General features: G+C 36.7%; 1 pseudogene; it reads right to left on the reverse strand.

Annotated features, from left to right (window-relative positions):
- Positions 1 to 3,347: 3,347 nt before the first annotated feature.
- Positions 3,348 to 4,134, reverse strand: LOC147484543 (nuclear transcription factor Y subunit B-1 pseudogene; annotated as a pseudogene).
- Between the last annotated feature and the right edge of the window lie 7,595 nt (positions 4,135 to 11,729).

An 11,729-nucleotide genomic window follows, 5' to 3' on the forward strand; every position in this document is an offset into this window, starting at 1 on the left:
AAAGGAAAGGAATTGACTTTGATGAGATTTTCTCTCTCAGAGTGAAGATGACTTCTATCCCAGGTGGTATTGGGTATGGCCGCAAGTATGAACCTAGAGGTTGAAGCGACTAGATGTTAAGACGGCTTTTCTTCATGGAGACCTTGAAGAAGATGTCTACATGGACCCGACCCGAGGGTTTTGAGGTCAAAGGCAAGGAGCACCTAGTATGCAAGCTGATAAAGAGCTTGTATGGGTTGAAACAAGCACCGAGACGATTGGTACATAAAGTTTGACTCCTTTATGGCGAAGCAAGGATACAAGAAGTCCGCTTCCGATCATTGTGTGTTTGTTCGAGAGATTTCGGATGGAGATTTCATTGTGCTATTCTTTGTATGTGGATGATATGTTGATAGTTGGCCCAAACATCAACAAGATATCCAAGCTAAAGAAAGACTTGAGTAAGTCCTTTGAGATGAAGGATTTGGGTCAAGCAAAGCGGATACTTGGGATCACGGATCACTTTCGTGACGAAAAAGAGTGGGAAGTTGTGGCTTTCTCAAGAAAGCTACATTGAGAAGGTGTTGAAGAGATTCAACATGGATCAAAGCGAAAACCCGGTCGGTTAATCCGCTTGGTGGCCGTTCAGCATGACCAAAGAGATGTGTCCAAAGGGTGAGCATGAAAGCGAGTCGGATGGAAAAAGATTCCTTATGCATCCGCGATGGGCAGTTTGATGTATGCCATGGTGTGTACTAGACCGGATATTGCTTTTCGCCGTTGGGGTTGTAAGCGATTTACATCAAATCCGGGTAAAGAACATTGGGAAGGTGTTAAGTGGATATTGAGATATCTCAAAGGCACTTCCAAATCATGTTTGTGCTTTGGTGGAAGTAAGCCCTTACTTGAAGGCTACAATCGATGCACATGGCGGTGATGTTGACTTCGATGAAGTCCACCTCCGGTTATCCGGTTACTTTTGCAAGGGGAGCGGTTTCTTGGCAATCAAAGTTGCAAAAGTGTGTTGCCCTCTCCACTATAGAAGCCGAGTATATTGCAGCCAATCGAGTGTTGCAAAAGAGTTGCTATGGATGAAGAGGTTCTTCGAAACTAGGGCTAAAGCGTAAACAACGTTTGTAGTTAAATGTGACGGTCGAGGCGCCATCCACTTGAGCAAGAATCCGAAGTTTTCATTCTAGATCCAAGCACATACACGTCGCGTTATCATTGGATTAGAAGTACTCGAGGACAAGCATTTGTGTATCGAGAAGATCCATACCGACAAGAACGGGTCGGATATGATGACCAAAGTCTTACCGAAAGGTAAGTTTGATGTTTGTTGTGCTATTGCGGGAATGGCGGCCACTCCTCTGATTGATTTGGAAATTGCATGGAGGAAGCCCCCACCGCTCGGAGGGGAGATTGTTGAGTTATCCCTCACATGAGGAGAGAAAACAATTTGGAGAGAAACGGCGAATTCGGCGTTAAATGTCGGGAAATACGCCAGCGCTCGGATGAAGCGCGACTTCGCTCGAGTTCGATAGAATAGAGGCGACCAGCACGCCATAGAGGCGACCCGCCACTCGACTCGAAGATGGAAGCGGCCAAGGCTTTCGAGTCTAATTTCGTGGGCCTTTGCTCTGCAAGATTCGCGAATTTGGTTTTGGAGATAAAACCAAAATCAAGGTTTTGGAAAACCTAAGACTAAGAACCAAACAAGTCGGAAGGATTGGAATCCGGACTAAAACAAAGAGAGAAACCTTTACGAGAGATACAACCCCTCAGAAAGAGATAAGAGTGATCTAGTAAGGTGAAAGACCGAAAGGAGAGATTGTAATCTTCCTTCCCACGTTATTAAGAACCCGACTCTTGTGGAAGTAGGCATCATTGGCGAACCCACGGTAAATCTTTGTGTTGTGGTTTGCTTTTACTTTTACATTATTATTATCATTGTTAATAGTTGTTTAGCGAGTTGGGCATGTTAGTATAGGTTGTAGTTGATATTTGAGATTTATCTGGAGTTGAAGTGTGTTCAAATACAAGTTATCTGTGTAGTGGGGGAACCGATTGGTATTGGTATAAACCCCAACAATAGCATCTCTCTAAAAATGAACGAGGCCTCATCATACAGATCCAAATAAGTACAACCTGCAATAATGGAGTTCCAAGTAACCAGGCTCTTATTTTCACTTGATCGGAACAGTAAATATGCAAGTCTAAGGTCATTGCACCTTGAATACATTGTGATCAATGCATTTTTACCAATATCAAATCCATCAAACCATCTATGAACAGCATAACCGTGAAGCTCTCTCCCCATTGTAATAAAACCAGTTTCAGAGCAAGCACCCAGACCAATTGTTAAAACCTTTTGATGGTATACACTGTCCACTCTAATTTTCTTAGGGTACCTCCAGACCACTATAATTCCCCCTCAAATTTAAGAACATATTTTGGTATGTACCTGTAGTTGAAGTGGGGAGTTGGAAGGCTTGTAATGTACATGTTTTAGTACAAATTAATTATTGTGTATCTCTGTGTGCATATATTTTGTAACCAGTTACAATGTATTTTTAGTCTCTTTGTGCATGTAGTTTCTGATTGTAGCTGTGAGAACATATTTTGGGCCTTTTGGCATTATTTTTGTAGTTGAAGTGGAAAGTTGGAAGACTGTAATCTTTATGTTTTATTCCGTTTGAAGTTCAACGATAGTGATAACTAATAGTTTATTTGTCATTTTGTTTTGTTTTATGTGTTTTAATTCTTAACTAACTCTCTGCTGTGGGGGTTCTGGTCTTGAACAAAATTTCTTACTCTCTCCTGTTGGAGTTCTGGTCTGGAACAAATTTCTTGGTTACTGGTTACCTGGATTAAGAAAGCAGTGTAAAAACAATGAGAACAACTGTTTTTGAGATATTCCGACTTCACCAGAAAAAAAAAATTGTTGAAACATGTTTCAATTTGTCAGAGCACAAGGTAGGGGTGTGGAGGCATAGCAGGAACTGTTGTTAGAGTTGTGCTTTTTGGCTGAAATTGCAGCACTAGCTAGTCGAGCACTGCACTGGACTGGCAAATTGGTATATTACAAATATCAACACAAGCATATCGCCGTAAAAATACAATATTACATACTATGGCTGGAGGCATCACAAAGACGCATACCATACCAAGTTTTCAAAACGATACAAGTCCAGTGCAAGTTTCTTTATAAGTTGCTAGCTATTGTGCTAGGCAGTCGTTGGGGGTAAATGTAAGAAAAGTTGATAGAGTAAGTTCTCTCTTTCAAGTTTCAACACGATCAAGTAGGACTCTCTATAGAAAACCAATGAATTCAGCGATTGAGAATTAGTGTATGCTTGCTTTTTACATATTCTCAGTCAATACCATCCAGCACCATTGTGATGATTAGCACCTATAACTTTATTAGCAATTGCGTTACCATTTTCGTAAGTTGTACTCACATAAAAGGCGCCATTAATCTTGGACTTCTCTCCACAAGCCATGACCCTTTCTTGATCTCCAAAGCTATATGGAACTCCTGTTGCTCCAAGTGAGAAAAAATCCGCTGTTAAAATCTGGAAGCTTTGCATTTACAGTATTACCATAATGATTAGTAGTAGTAGTAGCAGCAGTCATGATATTATTAGTCTGAGTCTCTTCAGTTGGAGAATGATCTCCTTGTCTTGCCATGGCTTCTGTCTCCCTATACTTGTTAAGATAGCCTTTTAAAGGCCCTACATAATTTTCGAAACCAAGAGTAGTCATAGCCCATAGAAGATCATCACCATTAATAGTCTTCCTCTTCTCTCTTTGACACTTATCAGATGCTTCACCAGTGATGAAACTGATGAACTCAGACACGCATTCTTGTACAGTCTCCTTCGCTTCTTTTGATATCTTTGCATTGGGAGGGAGAGCTTTTTTCATTATGCGACTAACATTAGCAATAGGTAGAAATCGATCTTGATCCTTTAAAGAAGAGTTGTCCAACATACTCCCACCAGTATCAGTTTCGTCTGAAGGACTTCCCACAGGACTAATATTCATTTTTTTTCCTGCCAAAAAGGAGACGTCGTATAATAAAGAAAAACAAGCTAAGGAAGCCAAGGAGGCTGTAGGAAGGTTTTGAGAGTGAGGGAGGAATGAATGAATGGAAAAGGTGGAACTAGGATGGGTTTTAAAGCTAAGAGAAAAGAATGGGAAGTCGGTTTGATGTGGACTGGAGGAACTATCTATTAGTTACTAAAAACAATTTGTCACATATTTTAGCTTGACCGTAATTGTAATACAACTCCTAGTGAGATCAGGCATAAAGGTTGTTGACATGTTATCATAAAGATTTATGAGAAAAGAAGGAAAAACTCAATGTTCGTCATAGTGGTCGTAACATCATGTATGACGGACACCAGCTAATATATGTTGAGAATTATTCCACCGCTGGTTCCAACCCTTAGGTCTCAAAGTTATTGGCTGAGACGGCATGTTTATCGCGGTTGGTCATGTGTACTTGACACAAACACGAACTATGTTAGAATTGGATCATGACTTTGATCATTTGATGAGTTGAATATACATGACGTGAATATATTCTTAATAGTTACGAGGTATTAAAAAAAAATTGTGGATTAATCTAATCATTTTGGGGAGTAATTTCATATAATAATCTGCAAGTCATGTTCGTTCGAACAGGTATCAAGCTGACTCTTCTGAGTTTTCACACTAATGGTTGGTGCAAGTTGAGCAGGGAAAGAGCCGTCCTTATGCCAATCTTTATATCACATCTCTCTATATTAAAGCAGAGTCCACTTGAGGTGGCAATCACAATCCTAGGTGGCCCCACGTAGATTCATCTCTCCACTAAAACTCTGTAGATAGATAACATCACAATCTATTAAATATTATTAGAACAAATTCTATTAGCAATCGAATCCGTACGACAAATAGATAACAAATTCTATTAGCAATGGAATTGTGCTGCTCATCTTCTATATATTAACAATAATTTGTTCATCTGCCCAAGTTATCTGCTGATCTATCCGCAGCTTCGAGTCCACCCGAAAGTATTTGCCTTAATCTCAATTCTTTTGTTAAACTTGAAAATAAATAATGGAACACCCACCGTGTTTAATATATGCCATCGTGTTTAATAGATAAAAATAGTTGCTAACACCCACAGTGTAGATCAACATGGATAGCTTGGACTGGCAGTAACTTCACCATCAGTCGATAAGAGGTTCACCTTAACCTATACACACAACATTGGTCGATAAGTCATTAAGTCAGACACACATATATAATGAACAACCATGGTGTACAATTAAGAATCAAAGAACCAAAGTTTTGATAAGGGTCCTTTGCAGTCTTTCCAAGGAAAGCTGTTCCCAACATGATGGAATGCAACAAGACAACGAAACTAGCATAAGCACGAAAAGTACGTAAAACTTAGATCTACAGGCAGACAACAAAATCACTACACATAGAACGTAAAACATCTAACATTTTTTAAAGTGATTCAAATGTATATACCTGGAATTTCCAAGCTTCTGATTGTAATCTGACTCCGGCAACTTCAATGAAATAGCAAGATTCAAATTCTGATTAGGAGCAATAACACGCGATCCTACATATTTTTCAAGTTCAATATTCTCTTTACAATTCAAGCCACATGACACGCTTGGGCAAGACATGATGATGGAAATAATACTCTTGGTATAATCGAAGTTAAGGTTATTTGATATGTGAATCTGTTCTTCATCAAGGTAGTACATTGTAATACCACCTATAACGAATCCCAATACTAGCAAACCAAACAACAAGAAACACACATAAGCTGACCAGAAAAATCCCCAACAAAACCTCACCACCAACTTCAAAAGAAAACTTTAGTCCAGAAAATTTTAGTCTGAAACCATACCTCGCAATGCGTCAACATATGCAATTAGATTGGGCACATTCAACATTGTAAGAATCCAAAGAGCACTAATCATAGCGTCCTTGATTTGTTTCATTAGATTTCTTTTGGTACTTTTCGAGCCATTGAAGTGAATATGAACAGTAAATAAAATGGAGAGACTCGGGAAAAAGGCAAGAGTAAAAATAACCGGGTACTGCTGCTGCAAAATATTGTCTTTTGGGAGAAAGGGAAGTGAATAGTTTGTTGAAGTCATCTGAGACTTGATCACTAAAGAATACTTGAAACTCAGGGGTTTGAGGGCCAAGGCCTTGCGATTGAAATATGCATTATATGGCTTCTACTATGGTCTGTATTGTAAGGAATGTATTCTGTCCTACTGAACATCCCAAGTTTGCAATATAAATAATTGTGCCTGATGGAGAGGAAGAAGAAACATGAAGCTTCTCTCCAATCGCTTCTCTTATCATTCCCTTGGCACCATCCATTGCCCCCTGTATTCCACTGAATACCCATGTAGGCCTTTACATATGCAGACGAACATCTTGCTCCAACTGACTGCACATTAGTACAGTCACATTAGTGCACAACGGGTATTCCACTTTGAAATGCTTGGGCTCTTCTAGCCTTCCTTCAAGGCTGCCTCACTGAGGTAGGCTTCGAAGTCGGTGGAGGCTCGATGACCTTATGACATAGTTGATACCAAGCCCTGAAAGGGGGGTTTACTCTTTCTCCTCTTTCATCTCAATTCTTACTTTGAGCCTGAAAATAAAGAATGGAACTGACTTACCTGTGAAAAAATAAAAAATTGAACAATATTAATCTCAATTTTATTTCTATCTTATTGAACTTTAACCGTTTATTTCCGGTTCTTCTATGTCCATCCTGTATAATAGACGTCATGGATTAGATCAAGGAAGCTAATAAGTGTTTTATTGTAGTCTGACCAATTACCATACCCTTATTAATGGAAATAATAGTCCTAGAACTGAAGTTAACTCCTAGAACTACTGAGTCCTTGAACTAGAAATAAATAGATAGACCTATATCCTCAATTACACTTGAATAAAAATTCCATTCGAACCCCAACTCACATTGATTTTTGTTCAAACAATTAGAGAATCCAAATTTGATTGTCATGTCATAAGAAAAAATTAAAGTAACTTCGTAGATAAAGTTCCGTAGAAGAAAAAAAATCAACATGCACAAATTTTACAAACGAGACAAGGTAGGAAATGTAACAACCTGATTGGTTTGACACATAGCCTGAGCTTCATAACATTTGGAAAGATTGGCAGTGAAACCTACGCTTACGATTCATAACAAATCCACAAAGCTTCCTCCATCTCTCGAATGCTTCATCTGATGAGTTTTCGTTGCTTATTCCTTATATATTAGATTGTGAGGCCTTCATAAGCTGATCTCCATTATTCATAGCATAATAACATTCATAGTAGCACGAGGAGTCAGCCATCCTGCAGAGAGCATGCCATATTAGTTTGTATATATTTATTTTATTGACTAATTTATTTTACAGTGCAAAACTAAATGGATATCTCCAAAAAACTGAAGGCAAAACAAGCACGCATCGAAAGAATGTTTAAGTTGAGAGCAAAGGGAAACCATACACACAGAAGAAGAATGCATAACACACCGAGACAAAACTCACCCGCCGGTCAAGCATTTGGTAATTCTTATCACATTCATTTATCTCAATAGCACAAGCACGTACAAGCACATGAACTAACATATCTTTATCTCAACAACACAAGCACATGGATACTTTTCTTCATATCCATTATTTTTTCCGTACAATAGCAACGTGCAATCATCCCCCGTGATTTCACATTCACAATACCAATACTTTCCTTATGTTCAACATTCAACAACACAAGCACATGAATTCTTTCCTTCGTATCCATTATCTTTTCAGTACAATAGGAACGTGCAATCATCACCTATGATTTCACATTCACAATACCAGTACTTTCCTTATGTTCAACATTCACCAGGTAAAAAAAATTCATATTTATATTATATTTATATACGTTTATGAGAAGTTAATTACATCATTATGTGTGCAGCAATTGGATATAACAATGTGCAGCCATCACATCCAATCTCACAATCATTATTCCAGCAGACTCAATATGCAAATCTTCCTCAATATCAATCAGGTACAATATTGAAAATATGATAATATATTTATGAAATAAAACTTTTAGGATTCTTACTTTTCTCATCTATACGTCCAGATATTGGCTCTTGTAATACACAAAGGTCACAAGAGGTTTCGACTGTATACACAAATGCCACAACCTTGGCAAGCGATGATCATATGGAAATTGATTATGATACAATTGGTAATACCTTATTAATGCATTTCTTAGTGTATATCACAAAATCATTTGTTAACACCTTATTAATGCTACAGACGATGACAATTTAGCACACGAGATGTTTACGGATCAACAGAACAATCAAGACAAAGTTGTCACCAATAGAAAGTTCTAATTGTATTATTGTTTTGCTAAATTAATTTATATTATTAACATGTGTGTATTTTCATTTTCAGGAAAATTCTCTACACAGTGGAATTTCGGAGGACCTTCAAGTGTCTACTCTCACTGTGGTGCTATACTTTGGTATGAGGAGAGGAACACAAAATATAAGAGACCCAAGAATCCAAAGTTCACCATCTGTTGCCAACAAGGGAAGGTAAAATTGCCATTACTAAAAGAACCTCCGAGTTTTCTAAAGCAGCTCATGGACTACAATGGGGGACCTAGATCAAGAAAATTCAGAGAAAACATACGGTCATACAATACGATGTTTGTTATGACGTCTATGGGTGGAAAAATAGACAGATATAAACAAAAAAGGTTGTGGACCCTATGTTTTCAAATTGACTGGGCAAAAGCATCATAAGATAGGTTCTTTACTGGCAATGTCGGCGGAAGCCAAGATTTGCTTTCGATTATATATACATGACACGTAAAACGAAGTTCAAAACCGAGTGGATTTTTTGAAAAGAAAAGAAAAGGAAGATCCGAAAAACATAGATAAAGAAATTGTTGACGGATTGATAAAAATGTTCAATGTTGAGAATAATCTGATAAAATCTTTCAGAACAACAAGAGAAAGATTCCGAGAGTCTGATTTGATCCACATGCACTTGAGAATCACCGGAACACGAAACAAGGATGCAAGGCAGTACAACATACCAGAGGCAGCAAAAGTTGCTAGATTAATTGTTGGAGACGGACATGAAAATAATAACGGTAGAGACGTAATTGTCGAGAAAAGATCATAATGCTTAAAAAGGATGAATGAGTTACAACCAAGCTTTATGGCTATGCAGTATCCTATTCTTTTTCCATTTGGAGAAGACGGTTTCCATTTGCAGATTTTAAAAAATAATATACGTGGAGGTAAGCTGACAAAACGCAATACATTAAGCATTAGAGAATTCTATGCTTACAGGCTTCAACATAGAAAAAATGAAGGATAGACACTGATGAGAGGTGGACGTCTTTTGAGCCAGTTAGTTGTTGATGCAGAAACAAGCGTGGTGGAACTCCGCCTACGTTGGATACGTGATAACCATAAAAAGATCATATCAGAATTGTACCAAGGTCTCCAAGATGCAGTTGTTGTCGGAGACACAACACCAACTTCAGTTGGAAAAAGATTAGTTCTACCTTCTAGAGTAGACTGTAAGATAAAAAAATAAAATAAAATAAACGTGGATAACTAGAAAAAATTACCTTGAATTTACAATTCTTCAATGCTTCCTTTCCAAATTTTGAGTATATTTATCATACTCAAAGTCGTAGCATTGCTTGATGAAATTATCAATAATGATCAACCAAACCAGAAATAGCAGTACTGCCAGAGTGCCAATGGCGAGTGTTTTTGAATTGTTGAATAGTAAATAAATATCGCTATGTGGAACTCACGATATTTATTTAATATCGTGTACGTGTTTCTAATTAGTTGGAATTTGGATTACACGTACATGGAATTCGCATACTAATTATTATCATTGTTGAATATTAAAGAAATATCGCTATGTGGAACTCCACGATATTTCTTGGCATATTACTTTAGCAAATATAATTAACAAATGTATTGGTAAATGCCATATCCGAATATTGCATCGCACGATAGTAGATATTATGCCAACATGTATATAAACTTATTCACAATTTAACGCATTACTAATTATGTTTAATTTTTGTGCAGCAAAATGGATGATGATAAAATATTTAAGTATTTCAAGGAAAGCAATATTGAATCAGATACTAATGCATAACGAAATTTATACACCACCAGTTTACAAAACGGAAATTATAGGCGATAGATTTGGATCTAATGTGACTATAGACGTTCCTATTTTACAAGGAATATTTAAAGAATATTGTGACGACTATGATAATTTGTCAACATTGCAAACATGTTATGGAACTCTAGAAGAAACACAAAATATAGCTGAAAATCAAGCTGCACAGGCTACTCTCACATCACTTTGTGAATTGTACCAATTCGACGTCAGAGATTTCAACTTCAAAGAACTTAGCCATATACGACAACAACTTAAAGAAGCAAGGAGCGAAATCAATCATCTGCGTCAGATTCATGAAGAAGCTACAAACGAAATCATACAACTTCAAGAAGCCAATGAACAGTTTCATGAAATAAATAAAGAACTGCATGTTGATATCATGCACGTTGGGCAAGAAAATAGAGAATTACGAACATCATTTGCTAATGTTGACATGACGAGTGATGAAGTTGTTAAGATAATCAACATTAGTGATGATGATGATCACTAGAATAAATTTTAATGGAACTATTACTTATTTTAGGAGTAATAATTAGGTTATAGATTGTGTCAAGTTTTAAGCTTATCAAGCACGCAAATATATGCTTAAATTTATTACATGTTTGTGATTTATTACGCAATAATTTCTCAATTAGTTAAATTACATGATAATACACTTACTCCTATTACACAATGTTGGAAATGAAATTTCTCAATTAGTTAAATTACATGATAATACCCTTACTCCTATTACACAATGCTGGAAATGAAAATTTCATAAAAGAACCCGGATATAATACATAGTATATATAATAGTAGTCTCTTTTCGGGTTCATTGGGGCTGTCCACATAAGCAGGGGGATTAAGAAAAAATAGGAGAAAAAAAAAATAGTAAGTAAGAGTCTCAATTAATTATGTTTCATTTATATACTAAATCTCTTTTCAAGAGTCCTAATTAATTATGTTTTCGGGCTTATTGGGGCTGTCCACGTAAGTAGGGGGATTAAGAAAAAATGGGAGAAAAAAAATAGTAAGTAAGACTCCAAATTAATTATGTTTTCTTTATATACTAAATATCTTTTCAAGAGTCCTAATTAATTATGTTTTTGGGCTCATTGGGGCTGTCCACGTAAGCAGGGGATTAAGAAAAAATAAATAGTAAGTAAGAGTCCCAATTAATTATGTTTCCTTTATATACTAAATGTCTTTTCAAGAGTCCTAACTAATTATGTTTTCTATTTCCTAATCTATACACATCCAAACAAAAAATAATAAGGATTATAGGAGAGGCTCTCTTCTTCAAGAGTCTTAATTAATTATGTTTCCTGTTCCTAATATATACACATCCAAACAAAGAATAATAAAGATTACAGGAGAGACTCTATTCAAATCAGGAGAAAAAAATTGCTGATAAAAAAGCTATAAAAAAAAGTTGCGAGAAAAAAAAAACTAAATAGGAACTAAAAGTCCTAATTCTTGAACTTCTAAGTATCCCATATTCTCGAGTTCTTCAAT

Source organism: Coptis chinensis, chromosome 8, assembly GCF_015680905.1.
Source record: "Coptis chinensis isolate HL-2020 chromosome 8, ASM1568090v1, whole genome shotgun sequence".
Lineage (NCBI taxonomy): Eukaryota > Viridiplantae > Streptophyta > Magnoliopsida > Ranunculales > Ranunculaceae > Coptis > Coptis chinensis.